The following is a 15,551-nucleotide window of genomic DNA, read 5'->3' on the forward strand; positions in this document are numbered from 1 at the left end:
AAGATTAGTTTATTTGTTTACTTTTCATTTGGCGAGGAGTTTGTTGACGTTTTGAAAACGGGAAAAGTCATGCGATTTACGAGTGCGGGAGCGCCGGATTTTTCGTTTTGAAAAGCAAATCACATTTTTTTTGTGAAAGTGAAAGCCGAAGCCTGCCTGATTATATCATATATATGAAAATGGAGAGATACAAATTTATAGTGCATCATCACGTAAGAACGGTTGTGCATATTTGGTTTAAACATTTATTCAGTTGTTCGTATTTGACAGAAGAATGTATTTATGAAAAAAAACCAATTGTCATGGTTGAAGATGAGTTCCAAACTCATTATTCATCAGTTCAGTTATAATATGCCTGCTATTAGACGATCAAACCGTCCAAGGTTTGTTCACGTCGTGAAATAAATAATCGGAATGTCTCTATTAATCTAACGCAAGAGGAACGTGCAGAAGTAAATTAATGGAGACGTGCCCATATTGCACAGGTTCGCGCTGCACAATTACCACCTCTAGTTCGACCAGTAGACATGAATCGCGCTGCTTTCGAATACGATTGCGCAATAGCCTACCAATATCTTCGCTGCGTTGATATCGGTTCATTGTCTGTCGTATGCCAGCATTACAATGCATTAAAGTTTTAATCGGAAACCCCGGCATATGCTGCGCTGGTGGAAAGGTAAAATTTAGCGTTTTGACTCATCCGCCAGAGCCATTGTAAACGTTTCTCTATGGAAATACCATCGAAACATTTCCTGTCGAATACATACAAATATAACGGATGCTTTCAAATGACGTCATTTGGAGCCGAAGTTGTTGGTTAACCCGAATACAATCCGAGTTATAAGGTAATGGCGTCAACAGGAACAATTCTCATGTTTATTATTTTCGAAATTGCTTTATAACATTCAGATTCAAGGGAAAATTCACAATCGGGGTGGGCGCTTTGTTACCACCACCAAACGAAGATCAAAAGTTCCCTCAGATCTATTTCATTGGATATTCAACAATAGAACGTTGTGTAATTTTTACTGCAACTAAACGTGAAATAATAAACCAATTGCAAAATCTTCTGCATGAACATTATGAATTGTTCAGATTATTCAAAACTGCATTGGATACAATGCATTCTGACGTCCACAAAATCATTATCAGAGCAGACAATTTCATTCGTTTTAATCAGTCGAAGATACGATCAAAAGAGTACATCCACTTGCGTGACGCCATCGCTACTGAAGGAAACTCCTCCAACATAGGTTGTTTTGCCATTCTCCCAGATACTTATGTTGGAAGCCGGCGCCACATGCATGAGTGCGCTCAAGATCATCGCTTGATTTTTTAGTGAACATTAGAGGCCCTACATCCTTTGCTTCCTTGCGTACTGTGGATGGCGTGCTGTGCGCCACTTTTCCGGAATTAAAATTTGCTCGATAACGATACAAATTGGGACTCAACGCTCGCCGATGCAACCACATTGGCTGAGATGGCTGGACCGGATGGACGAGATGGCAGACGACATTTTGCACAGAGTTCGCACGACAAATTTGAATTTCAATCTTGAAATTAAAAACGAAATGCGCAACGAAGCTTTAGTTATTAGCGAAGACATGTGCGTGTTCATGTGCGGCAGCCTGATGTCAACATTGGGAATTCCAGAGCCAAATCGTTCGATGCACGATGCATTCAATCGCGACTTTCAACGTCAAGAAGTTCGGAGTTGACAACAAACAAAAGAGTAGGGTTGCAGAACGGCCCATCAGCTACTGAATTTTCGAGATAACTGCTGGCGCTTGGCAATGGCCGAGCGATTTTTGCGATTTTATATCGTCGAAGGAGAAACTAATCACTAACGTGTTCCCCGGCATTGCACAAAATTATAAAAATCTTGATTGGATTAGTGAACGGGCAATACTAGCAGCGAAAAATAAGGATGTCGATAGTTTGAACTCCATTATTAAAGATCAAATCGCTAGAGAGCTGCATTCATACAAATCCGTAGACAGCATGACCGACGAGGATGAAGCGATAAACGATCCCACGAAATTTCGGACTGAATTGATGCGCCAGGAACTCCGCCGTATAATTTACTACTGAAGGTGTGATCAATCATAACCATGTTGCGGAATCTGAATCATCCGAAATTGTGCAACGGTAAGAGGTTGTCCGTCAAGAAACGGATGAACAATGTGACTCAAGCGGTGATAACACTAGTCAACACGATTTTTCCTCAAGGAACAAAACGAACTTTTTCTTAAAGATTTGGGGCTTAGAAATGGTTTGATAATATTTTTTTTTTTCTATGGCAGAACTTTTTTTTGAAGAATATTTGAAGTCTGGTATTTTTTTTTAAAGCTTTTTTCAAAGGTAGCGCTTGTTTTTTTCACATAGCTCTAGTATCTTACGTCTGGTTGTAAAGAACTTTGCTATTTTGAAAAGATAATTAAAACAGCTAGAAGTTAAGCCCAAACACTTTGTGATTACAGCTTACCGTCTGGGAAATATGAAGCATTGAAATGCAAAAATTATGATTTTTGTGCGGTATTTTTTACGAAATTTTGACTTTAAAAACTCAGGAAAAGTCGAAAAAAAATTATATTCTGTGTCCTCTATTTTTTTGTGTATAGGTGCATTAATTTGGCGTCGTTCAAGGTATCGCTGATTTAAATCTATGGAGAGACTTTGGAGCTAAAATTCGTTAACCAAACCTAAAAAATGGAAAAAATGAACAAAAAATACCTTTTCGATGGTTGCGGGCCCAACTGCCAATTGGGAACAAAGCAAACGAAAAAGGGTTGTACATTTGGTACCTGATCGCGATCCCAATTCCGAATGGGAATTGGGCTCGCACCTTCAAAAGGTATTTTGTTCATTTTTTTCCATTTTTTAGCCTAAATTCTTAGATCTCGATACCTTGAACGATGCCAAATTAATGCACCTATACACAAAAAAATAGAGGACAGAATTTTATTTTTTTTTGATTCAAAGTAAAATTTCGTAAAATACTGCACAAAAATCATAATTTTTGCATTTCAATGCTTCATATTTCCCAGACGGTAAAGCTGTAATCACAAGTGTTTGGCTTAACTTCTAGCTGTTTTATTATCTTTTCAAAATAGCAAAGTTCTTTACAAAATCATGTGAAAAAACAAGCGCTACCTTTGAAAAAAGCAAAAATACAGACTTCAAAAATTCTTCAAAAAAAGTTCTGCCATAAAAAAACAATGATCTTAAAAAATTTTGAAATCCCCATATCTATCAGAAAAAGTCGGTTTGGATCCTTGAGGAAAAAAAAAGGTCGATTTTGTCGAGTAGTGTAATCAATGGCAAATTCAAAGAAGAGTTAGCCCTTATCCCACTAATTCCATTCAAAAGGCTTTAGTTTCCCGTTCGATAAGCCTTTGCGATGATAATCAATAAATCGCAAGGCCAATCTTTGGAAGTCTGGCCCTATTTTTCACACGGTTAGCGTGTTGGAAAGCCGACTTCGTTTGTCTTGCTTTTTTAATTACACTAGTCAACACGAGAATTAGGCTGTGGCCCAAAATAACTTTTCTTATAGATTTCGGGGTTTAACAATTTTTAACGAATTATGGTTTTTTTTATGATGTAGTTTATTTTTAAAGAATTTTTTAAAATCTGGTATTTTTTTAATGTTTTTTTTAGAGAAGTGCTTCTATTTTTCACATAACTTAAGTATCTTATATTTGGTTGAATAGAACTTTACAGTTCTGAAAAGCTGACAGCAGCTTTAAATCGGACCCAGACACTTTGTATCTGCAGCTTAACGCCTGGAAGATATTAAGCTTTCAAATTAAAATTTCATAATTTTTTTCGGTAGTTTTTCCAATTTTCGACTTTAAAACCTCGGGAAAAGTCGAAAGAAAGTATGCATTTTTAGTTTTAGATAGACACATTAATTAGGCGTCGTTTAAGGTATTGTTCATTAAAATCTATGGATAAACGGTGGAGCTAAAATTCGTTAGCCAGTCCTAAAACATGAAAAAATAGACAAAAAATACTTTTTGGAAGGTTGCGGGCCAACTGCCAATTGGAAACAAAGCAAACAAAAATGGGTTGAATTTTTGGTACCTGAACGTGTTCGTTTGGCATTGGACCAGAAACGATATTTTTCAGGCGCTTGGCAATGGCCGAGCGATTTTTGCGATTTATATTGTCGAAGAGAAACTAATCACTAACGTGTTCCCCGGCATCGCAAAAATTATAAAAATCTTGATTGGATTAGTGAACGGGCAATACTAGCAGCGAAAAATAAGGATGTCGATAGTTTGAACTCCATTATTAAAGATCAAATCGCTAGAGAGCTGCATTCATACAAATCCGTAGACAGCATGACCGACGAGGATGAAGCGATAAACGATCCCACGGAATTTTCGGACTAATTGATGCGCCAGGAACTTCGCCGTATAATTTACTACTGAAGGTGTGATCAATCATAACCATGTTGCGGAATCTGAATCATCCGAAATTGTGCAACGGTAAGAGGTTGTCCGTCAAGAAACGGATGAACAATGTGACTCAAGCGGTGATAACACTAGTCAACACGATTTTTCCTCAAGGAACAAAACAATTTTTTCTTAAGATTTGGGGCTTAGAAATGGTTTGATAATATTTTTTTTTTTTTATGGCAGAACTTTTTTTTGAAGAATTTTTAAGTCTGGTATTTTTTTTTAAAGCTTTTTTCAAAGGTAGCGCTTGTTTTTTTCACATAGCTCTAGTATCTTACGTCTGGTTGTAAAGAACTTTGCTATTTTGAAAAGATAATTAAAACAGCTAGAAGTTAAGCCCAAACACTTTGTGATTACAGCTTACCGTCTGGAAATATGAAGCATTGAAATGCAAAAATTATGATTTTTGTGCGGTATTTTTTACGAAATTTTGACTTTAAAAACTCAGGAAAAGTCGAAAAAAAATTATATTCTGTGTCCTCTATTTTTTTTGTGTAGAGGTCATTAATTTGGCGTCGTTCAAGGTATCGCTGATTTAAATCTATGGAGAGACTTTGGAGCTAAAATTCGTTAACCAAACCTAAAAATGGAAAAATGAACAAAAAATACCTTTTCGATGGTTGCGGGCCCAACATTTTTTTAAAGGTTAGAGTCGTTTTGGTCAAACCGCTGCAAGTTGACCGTTTATCCATAGATTTTAATGAACAATACCTTAAACGACGCCTAATTAATGCGTCTTTCTAAAACTAAAAATGTTGGCCAAGAATTATTTTTTTCGACTTTTCCGAGTTTTTAAAGTCAAAATTTTGAAGAAAAAAAATACCTCAAAAAATGATGAAATTTCAATTTGAAAGCTTAATAACTTTTTGAAGAACTTATATATAGAAAAGTAAAAACTTCTATACAGAAACAATGCCACATACTCTAGCTATCATTTAAAAAAAAACAAAATGCAATTTGGTGAACGCGTTGCGGAGATATGTAGCAGCTTACACACAGATTTTGTTCTACAAATTTATAGTGTAGTGACCAACGTGATTTTGTTTTGCGCTCCGCATTTTATTTTTATTATACCCGTACTCAAAAATAGTTAAGGGGTTAAGGAGTTCAGGGGTATATTAGATTTGTGGTAAAAGTGGATATGTGTAACGCAGAGAAGCCCCATAAAGTATATATATTCTGGATCAGCATCAATAGCCGAGAAGATATAGCCATAACTGTGTATCCGTCCGTCTGTCCGTTTTGATGAGCGCCTAGTTCTCAGAGACTATAAGAGCTAGAGCCACCAAATTTTGTTTCCAGAGTCATGTGATATCACACTCCGCTTCGCCCCCTTCTGCCGCCACAAAGGACGAAAATCTGTTGGCAGCCACAATTTTAAAGATACCAGAAAAGTAAAAGCGTAGTATCGTAGAAAATGAGCATATCTACCAGATTGCCGAATCTGAATTTGAATCAGATCGGATCAATATTATAGCCAGAGTAAAGAAATTAATTTGCAGTTGCTTCCCCCACCACCTCCAGCACGAGACTACGCTACTTATTCTCTTTATCGATCGCACACACTCTGCCCTTTGCAATGCGCCACCTTTCGCAGAGAAGATGCAGAACCGACATTGAAGATGTATAATCTACATTTCAGATGTAGAATAAACATTAGGCTGGGCCAAAATTTGACCAAAAACATTTTTTTCTGTGTTTTCAAGTGGACACCTTCTAATTCTGTTAATGTTATTCAATAAAATTATAAAATTTTTTTAAATTTTTAGTTTAATGTTTGGGTGTTGCTACCACGAAAAGAAAATACGAATTTTTGGGTAAATATACATTAAAAAACATTTAATTCGTCGGTTTTTTCAAATAATATTGAAACGTAGAAACTAGTTCATATTGATAATAAGGTATTATTATATTTTTTTAGTTACTATTAAAAAAATAACGATTGGTGAAAATCAAGAAGTTCAGCTGAGGTATATATATTTAGTTTACTAGTTCGCAAAAACTTGTGCACGTTTTTTACTGCCAATAACTGATTAATGAAGATATGAATGCTATCAATATATGTATATGCAATAGATTTCACCAATTATCCAACTTATTGAGAAACAAAATTTTCTTGATAACAATTTTTTGTATAATTTGGTAGAAACCTCTAAAAAATTAAAAAAATCATGTAACTTACTATTAAATCCAAGGAAACAAAACTAGGGGGTGTCCCGTTTGAATTTCGAAAAAAAAGTTTTTTGGCCCAGCCTAATAAACATGTAAGATGTAGATGACAGATGTAGGAAAAAAATTTAATATATATAATATTTTAAAATTCAACAGAAATCATAAGCTCACAAATTTATATACTGACTGAGTACGGGTATAAAAGTAGAGTCGCGTCCAAAGAAGCTACTCACACGTTCTTTCCGGGTTTTTTGTGCATAGGTGCATTCATTCGGCGTCGTTTAAGATATTACTTATTTAAATCTACGGAAAGCAGCGGATCTAAAATTGGTTGACCAAACCTCCGAAAATCTCATTTGAAACGCTTGAAACATTGCTACACCAACGTTTTGGGCTCTTTCATAATTTTAACTCAAAATCTTTTACAGGATTTTTGATTCGTGGCGATAGAATAGATATACATAAAGATATTGCGAATCAAAGTTGATCATCAATTTTGCATTTGAAAGCTTAATATTTTCCAGACGGTAAGCTGATGGTATATACTGTTCTACTTGGTCTACATGTTTCTTCCGCTTTGAATATTGAACTATTTCATGCATTTGCGATCTAATGCTCGGTCTGTGATTCCCGCATTAGAGAACTTAAGCTGAACGGCATTTAACTTGCTTTGAATAAAAGCTAACACATCATTAGATAAACCATGAGAAAACAAAAATTCTTTAAAAAAAAGTTCTGCCATAGAAAAAAAAAATATCATCAAACCATTTCTAAGCCCCAAATCTTTAAGAAAAAGTTCGTTTTGTTCCTTGAGGAAAAATCGTGTTAACTAGTGTTTTTAACAGTTAATAAAAAAAACGAGAAGGAACGTGTGAGTCGCTTCTGTGGATGCGACTTGTACTTTTATACCCGTACTCAGTCAGTATATAAATTTGTGAGTTTATGATTTTATCTTGAATTTTAAAATACTTTACATATTGCATTTTTTTTATACATCTGTCATCTACATCTACATCTAAAATGTCGATTACACATCTGAAATGTAGATTCTACATACACAATTTAGATTCTACATCTTCTCCGCAAAGGTTGCGCATTGCACAGGGCAGAGGGTGTGCGAGCGAGAAAGAAAATGAGTAGGGTGGTCTCTTGCTGGAGGAGGTGGGGGAAGCAGCTGAAAATGAATTTCTTTATTCTGGCAAGTAATGATCCGATCTGATTCAGATTCGGCAATCTGAGAGATATGGCAATTCTCTACGATACTGCGGGAAAAATTTTGAAATACTCTTGTAGCAGTGCGATATCACATGAGTCTGGAAACAAAATTTGGTTGCTCTAGCTTTTATAGTTTCTGTGATCTAGTCGACAAACAAGACGGACAGACAGACGGACGGACAGACAGACATGGCTGTATCGACTCGGCTATTGATGCTGATCAAGAATAAATATACTTTATGGGGTCGGAAAAGTTTCCTTCTCTGCGTTAAACACATACTCTTTTACTAAAATACAGAGCCTCTGGCTTCTCTTCAATTGTCGAATAAATTTTTCGCCTTTTACTAAAGATTTCAATGGAGAGTAGCACTCTAATGAGTCTAAACAGAATTTTTTCGTAGTGAGTACGGGTATAAAAATCAGGTATTATACCCTTTTTAGACTGCCGCATCATTGTCGAAGGTGCGGAAAAATGCTGCGAGGCTTTTACACCAAAGCCGCATCTTTTTCGAAGCATCTGTCAGCTGTTCGGCCTACTACTAATGTAAACAAACTCGGTAAGCAAGAAGAAGAGAGAAAAAGCGTTTTTATTGAAATTTAAAGAAATTATCAAAATAATGAGCGATTTATTTGTAAATATGTCAAACTGTGGATTTGGGAGTTTCACTACGAGCACCCAATTGTTTATGGAGCTTGTTAAGGAGGAGTCCGTGTTGCTCATATTTAAACATTAAATTGAATTTACTGTTTGACAGTTGTTTGCTGTCGATACTCCCGTCGATAGCCCGTATAATTTCAGTATTTTGTAAAAATACTATACAGAATACGGCAACACTTGCCAATGATGCGCCGCATGATTAAAGATGCGGCCGCATCATTGTCTTCTTCTATCTACAGGGCACTTTATACCCTTTGATTTTTATACCCGTACTCAAAAAGAGTTAAGGGGTATATTGTATTTGTGGTAAAAATAGATGTGTGTAACGCAGAGAAGAAATCTTTTCCGACCCTATAAAGTATATATTAGGCTGGGCCAAAATTATACCAAAATTGTTTTCTTCTGTTTTTTTAAGTGGACATCCCACAATTCTGTTCTTTGTTATACAATAAAATTAAACAATTATTTGCAAATTTTTATACCCGTACTCAAAAAAGAGTTAAGGGGTATATTAGATTTGTGGTAAAAGTGGATGTGTGTAACGCAGAGAAGGAACATTTTCCGACCCCATAAAGTATATATATTCTTGATCAGCATCAATAGCCGAGTCGATATAGCCATGTCTGTCTGTCCGTCCGTCCATCCGTCTGTCTGTCCATCTCGATGAGCGCCTGGATCTCAGAGACTATAAGAGCTAGGGCAACCAAATTTGGTTTCCAGACTCATGTGATATCACACTGCTACAAGTGTATTTCAAAATTTCGCCCCGCCCCCTTCTGCTCAAACAAAGGACAAAAATCTGTGGCAGACACATTTTTAAAGATACGATAAAACTAAAAACGCAGTATCGTAGAAAATGACCATATCTACGAGACTGCCGAATCTGAATCAGATCGGATCATAATTATAGCCAGAATGAAGAAATTATTTTCAGTTGCTTTCCCTGCCTCCTCCTGACCAAGACAACGAAACTCATTTTCCTTCTCGCTCGCACACTCTGCCGCGTTCAGTGCGCGAGCAACCCCCTAGCGGAGGAGATGTAGAATATGAATGGAACATGTACAATCTACATGTTAGATGTAGAATGGACATTGTATATGTAGATGTAGATAGCAGATGTAGCAAAAAAATGTAATTTGTAAAATTTTTTTTTTGTCTAAAATTCTAAAAAATCATAAGCTCAAAAATGTATATACTGACTGAGTACGGGTATAGGTAGAGTCGTGTCCCCAGAAACGACTCACACGTTCCTTCTCGTTAGTTTTATGTTTGGGGGTTGCTACCACGAAAAGAAAATACAAATTTTTGGGTAAATATACATGAAAAAAAATGTAACTCGTCGGTTTTTTTCAAATAATAATGAAACTTAGAAACTAGTTCATATTGATAATAAGGTATTTTTTTTTTATTGTTTTAGTTACTGTTAAAAAATTAACGATTGGTGAAAATCAAGAGGTTCAGCTGAGGTTGATATATTTAGTTAACTAGTTCGCAAAAACTTGTGCAGGTTTTTTACTGCCAATAACTGATTAATGGCGATATCAATGTTATCAATATATATGAATATGTAGATTTCACCAATTATCCAACTCATTCAGCTAAAAAAAATTTATTATAGTTTTCTTGCTTAAAATTGTTTGTGAAATTCGGTAGCAACCTCTAAGTAAATTTATTAAATAAAAATAAAAACTGTAATATTCAGGCAGGCTCCGGCTTTCAAATTCACTTTGCGTTTTACTTTTCAGCAAAAAGTTATACTTTTCATTTCAAGACGCTCTGGAATCCACTTTTGTGAATTTGTTGACTCTTTGTACTATTAAGCGCCAAATAAATAAATAAAAATAAATCGCTCATTATTTTGATAATTTTGCACTGCTACAAGAGTATTTCAAAATTTTTCCTCGCAGTATCGTAGAGAATTACCATATCTCTCAGATTGCCGAATCTGAATCAGATCGGATCATTACTTGCCAGAATAAAGAAATTAATTTTCAGTTGCTTCCCCCACCTCCTTCAGCAAGAGACCACACTACTCATTCTCTTTCTCGCTCGCACACCTTCTGCCCTGTGAAATGCGCAACCTTTGCGGAGAAGATGTAGAATCTACATTTCAGATGTGTAATCGACATTTAAATGTAGATGTAGATGACAGATGTATAAAAAAATGTAAAATGTAAAATATTTTAAAAATCAAGATAAAATCATAAGCTCACAAATTTATATACTGACTGAGTACGGGTATGAAAGTAGAGTCGCGTCCACAGAAGCGACTCACACGTTCCTTCTCGTTATAATAAAAATAAAAAAAAAATATCCTAGTTGTATTTCAAAACAGTTTTTTTTTGCGGTATAGCCGACTTTTATATACCATTTGTCATTACCTGCTTATATTCAGAATTCGTATATTGTTGAATTCCGAGATTTTAGAGTTGGTTAGGAAAAATGGAAATTTAAATAAGTTTTAAATGAATTGTAATATGTTCTGGTTTGTTCGTGTTGTGTAACCCATGCCACGTTGTAGTATGGAAGTAGGTTAAAGTGTTGGTTGTTTCAGAGATCATCGGCCATTAATTTGGTCTTGCGGCTAGGTTGATCATGGTAGGGTGGGCAGTCAGCTGTCGTAGCAACATCAACGCAGCATTACAACAACCACCTCAGCTTGTGCATTGAAGCTCGTGTATTCCACCTTCCTCGGATTTCTAAATATACTAGCATCACCTGTCCGCTTTAAAAACTGTTTCTTCCTCGCTATCAGATAAAGACCATATGATTCAATTCTTGGTGATTTCAATTTTCCAGGTACTGTTTGGTCTTCGGTAAACAAGTCTAATAATCTTGTGCCCATGTCACGACATGACTTTATCGACGGCTTGCTAGACCTATCCCTGTCTAAGTCAACCATGTGAAAAATTCCTTGGGTCGATTGCTTGATCTGTGCTTTGTCACGGATCCGACCATAGCGTTGCTAACCCGAGCCACGTGTTCCCGAACATTGACGAAACAGTCAAATCGTTCTATGAAACTATTAACGACGCCCTTAATATATATGTTCCTGTCATCAAATCTTTGTCGTCAAAATCTCCTTGGTTCTCCAAGAATTTGTCTTATTTAAAGAAAAGAAAAACTAGGCTCTATAAAAAGTATCAGAAAACTGGATCTATGATTGTCTTCGCTCAATATTCCTCCGCTCGTTCTCAACTCCTCTGTGTTAATAGTCTTTGTTATAATCAATACCTTTCCCGATGTAGTAAACATTTTCGTAGTGATCCAAAAAAATTCTATTCGTTCGTTAATTCTAAACGTAAGTCCAATGCATTTCCTCCATCCCTCCATTATCAAAACAAATCTGAATCTTCTGCTGCTGGTATTGCAAATTTATTTGTCATCTTCTTCCAATCAACGTACTCGTCACATATCTACCATGCATCTACTCCGTATCCCTACCATTTACCTTATGCCAACAGCATTTTTCTGCCTTTCTTTGAGGAAAGTGATGTTCTAGAAGGTTTGTCAAAGATTGACATATCATTCTCGGCGGGTCCAGACAAGGTACCAAGTTATATTTTAAACACTGTGCCCAGTCCTTATGCAAACCGTTGACATATCTTTTCAACCTATCATTGGAACGGTCATGTCTTCCAGTGATTTGGAACGAATACTATATCATTCCGCTTCACAAAAAGGGTTCAAGATCTCACATTGAGAACTAACGAGGTATTGCTAAGCTTTCCGCTATTCCAAAGCTGCTTGAGTTCCTTATTACCAGGCAATTGCAACACCTATGCAGGAGTCTGATATCTCCATCGCAACACGGACTTTTTAAACATCGATCAACATTGACAAACCTTCTCGAGTTCTCTTCTTCAATTAACCGAGGATTTCAAAGCTCCCTGCAAACAGACGTAATTTTCACGGATTTTAGCAAGGCTTTCGACTTCGTGAACCATTCTCTTCTCATTCACAAGCTTTCTTTAATTGGTTTCCCACTAATCTTCTAAACTGGATTTCGTCATATCTTTCTTACCGCACACAACGTGTTTTGTTTACTAATGTGTTGTCGAATTTCGTTAATGTTACATCAGGAGTGCCACGAGGTAGTCATTTAGGTCCACTTCTGTTTATTTTATTTGTGAATGACCTTCCTCAAGTTATAACATACTCCTCTACACTATTGTACGCTGACGATGTTAAAATCTATCTCTCCTACTCTGATTGGTACCTGCACAAACGCCTTCAACTCGACCTAAACGAGTTGCAAATTTGGTGTTCAACAAATCTCCTCTTTCTGAACCTTTCTAAATGCAAACTTATGACTTTTTACTGTCGCACTCCACACATTGTCTCGTACGCTCTAGGAATTCATGCCCTCGAACGAATTTCGAGTTCTAATGACATTGGAGTTCTTTTCGATCATAGACTGTGTTTTAATAGCCATATAGCTGCAACTGTAAATAAAGCTAAGGGTGTTCTAGCGTTTATAAAGCGTTGGTCCAAGGAGTTTGATGACCCGTATGTCACCAAAACACTGTACGTCTCCTTGGTTCGTCCGATTCTGGAATATTGTTCTTGTGTGTGGAGTCCACAGTACAAGGAGCAACAGTCCATTCTCGAGTCGGTCCAAAAACAATTTTTAATTTTTGCCTTACGTAATTTTAACTGGGACTCGGATAGAATCTTGCCACCTTATCAATCGAGGCTACATCTTTTAGACCTCCCTTCTTTGCGCCATCGCAGGATTTGTAACGGCGTTATGTTTGTACACAAGCTCCTAGTTGGGCTTGTTGACTCAGAAGCACTTCTTGGCCTGCTTGACTTTTCTGTTCCCCTTAGACCTACCCGTACCTTTCGTCCGTTTCATTTACACTTCTGTAGGTCTAATTAGGCTCAACACGACCCTTTTCGAATCTTATGCTCTAATTATAATAATCTTTATCACACCCTATCCCCTGAATTATCCCTTAAAATTATAGCCAGTAAGATATACCTGTTCTTACAATCCACTAATTTTTAATTATTTCCTATATCCACTTTTTTTTTCCTTTAATTTTAATCATAATTTATGTTAGCAGATAGTTGCTACATTCGAAGTGTTGGTCGATATTAGGCCTACTGTATTGGATCGAACGGGTAGGCTTAAATGTTTGAAAAAATGTTAACTCCGCATTTGCAACATCTCTGCAAATCACTTATATCTCCGTCTCAGCATGGATTTATAAGGCGACGATCAACAACCACAAATTGATTACAGTTTATCTCTTTTATCATTAAAGGTTTACAAGGCAATGTGCTGACGAATGATATTTACACTGATTTCAGTAAAGCATTCGATTCTGTAAACCATTCCGTTCTAGCATACAAACTTGACTTTTTATGGTTTCCGGATGGATTTCTAGCTACCTTCGTTCTAGGTCTCAAAGAGTCCTCTTCAAAAACTCCTTCTCTTCACCAGTTAAGGTTACTTCTGGAGTACCACAGGGCAGCCATCTAGGCCCCCTACTATTCACACTCTTTATTAATGACCTGCCTTCAGTATTAACAAACTCTCGAGTACTCATGTATGCGGATGATGTTAAATTTTATGTCCAGTATAAGGACATTTCATTTCACTCTCGCTTGCAATCCGATCTCAATAACTTTCAGTCATGGTGTTGTGCAAATATGTTACACCTAAATGCCTCGAAATGCAAAGTAATGACATTTCATTGGCTCCTTATAGCCTCTGCGGTGGTTCTCTTGAGAGAACTACCTTGGTTGATTATCTTGGTATTAAACTAGACCCCAAGTTAAAGTTTTCTGAACACATTTCTACCATGGTAAGGAAACTTTTTACTTTTTGCTCTGCGTGGCCTTAACTGGGATTCAGGTGTGAGACTGCCATCTTACCCTCGTAGATTGATTTTAATAAACCTTCCAACCTTAGTTAGTCGTAGAAAAATGCTTGGTGTGATTTTGATGCACAACCTGATCAAGGGTGACGTAGATAGCCCTGACTTGTTAAGCCGCATATACTTTACGATTCCTATTAGATCTACTAGAAACTTTATTCCTTTGTTCCTTCCGGTTTGTAGATCAAATTATTCCTTGCACGAATTACATAGGGTCCTATGCTTGGACTTCAATTCCCTCTACCATATAATATCCACCACTAATTGCCTTCCTCTTCTTAAATCACTAAAACTAACATACCTTTCCCGTAATTAGTACAATTTATTAGCTATCTTTGCATGTTTAGCTCTTTGAGTTGTGTTTAGCTCTAATTTTCCTCTAATTTTAGATTAATATCTATATTTGGTCTCCCAGCCGAGCATTATTTACTATTTTTAGTCAGTGGTGCAGCCTTAAAGTAGTTCCTGTTATTTTTTCGTTATTTGCACTGCCCACTGTACCCAAATGTAATCGACATGCATCCACCCCCGCCCTCTCACTGTAATAGCCTTTCTCCTTTTCTTTTCTATCATTCTCGATCTGTCGCTCTTTCGTTCTATCGATCATTTTAGCTCTCTCGTTCTCTCGAACACTCTCTCGCTCTCTATTTCGTAGCATCGCGTAGCGCACGAGCACCTCACATGCCTCCGCAATGGTCATGATCTGGTCTAGCACTTGCATGCCTTTGTAATCTCTCGCACTTTTCCTTCGTCGCATATATAAACACGAATCGCGGTTTATATAAGCATCTAGCTTTCTTCTTTCTTTTCGCCTTCGCTATCGCTCTCTTCATCTATCTTTCTCTCGCTTGTATTAGGGCATGGGCTATTCGGTCCGCCTGCCCTTAGTAGAGTCTGGAAGTAGCACCCTAAACAACCTATCTTTCCTGCATGCTCGCGATCGGTTCGGTAACACGCGTCGCGCGTCATGCGGCAGCGCCCCTCGGTCGGTCGGGAGGAGGGGCTGCGTTTCTGCCTGGGTTCCGCGCGTAGAAGGCTTCGGCTTGGTGTCGCATGGGCCATTTGATGGTGCAGTCATTGCATATCAACGTCCAGACAAAAAAAAGGCAAGTCGGAGCCTGCGTCCAAGTAATTAACATTTTTTTTCCGGCTGCCATT

The 15,551-nt window shown here is 37.0% G+C and overlaps 1 non-coding gene across 1 annotated transcript; it reads left to right on the top strand.

Annotated features, from left to right (window-relative positions):
- Window positions 1-8,148: 8,148 nt before the first annotated feature.
- LOC121404359 lies at window positions 8,149-8,269 on the top strand. Its single transcript, XR_005967929.1, has one exon. It is a non-coding gene; the product is annotated as a U5 spliceosomal RNA (small nuclear RNA).
- The last annotated feature ends 7,282 nt before the right edge of the window (window positions 8,270-15,551 follow it).

This window comes from Drosophila obscura, unplaced genomic scaffold (genome assembly GCF_018151105.1).
Source record: "Drosophila obscura isolate BZ-5 IFL unplaced genomic scaffold, ASM1815110v1 contig_193, whole genome shotgun sequence".
Lineage (NCBI taxonomy): Eukaryota > Metazoa > Arthropoda > Insecta > Diptera > Drosophilidae > Drosophila > Drosophila obscura.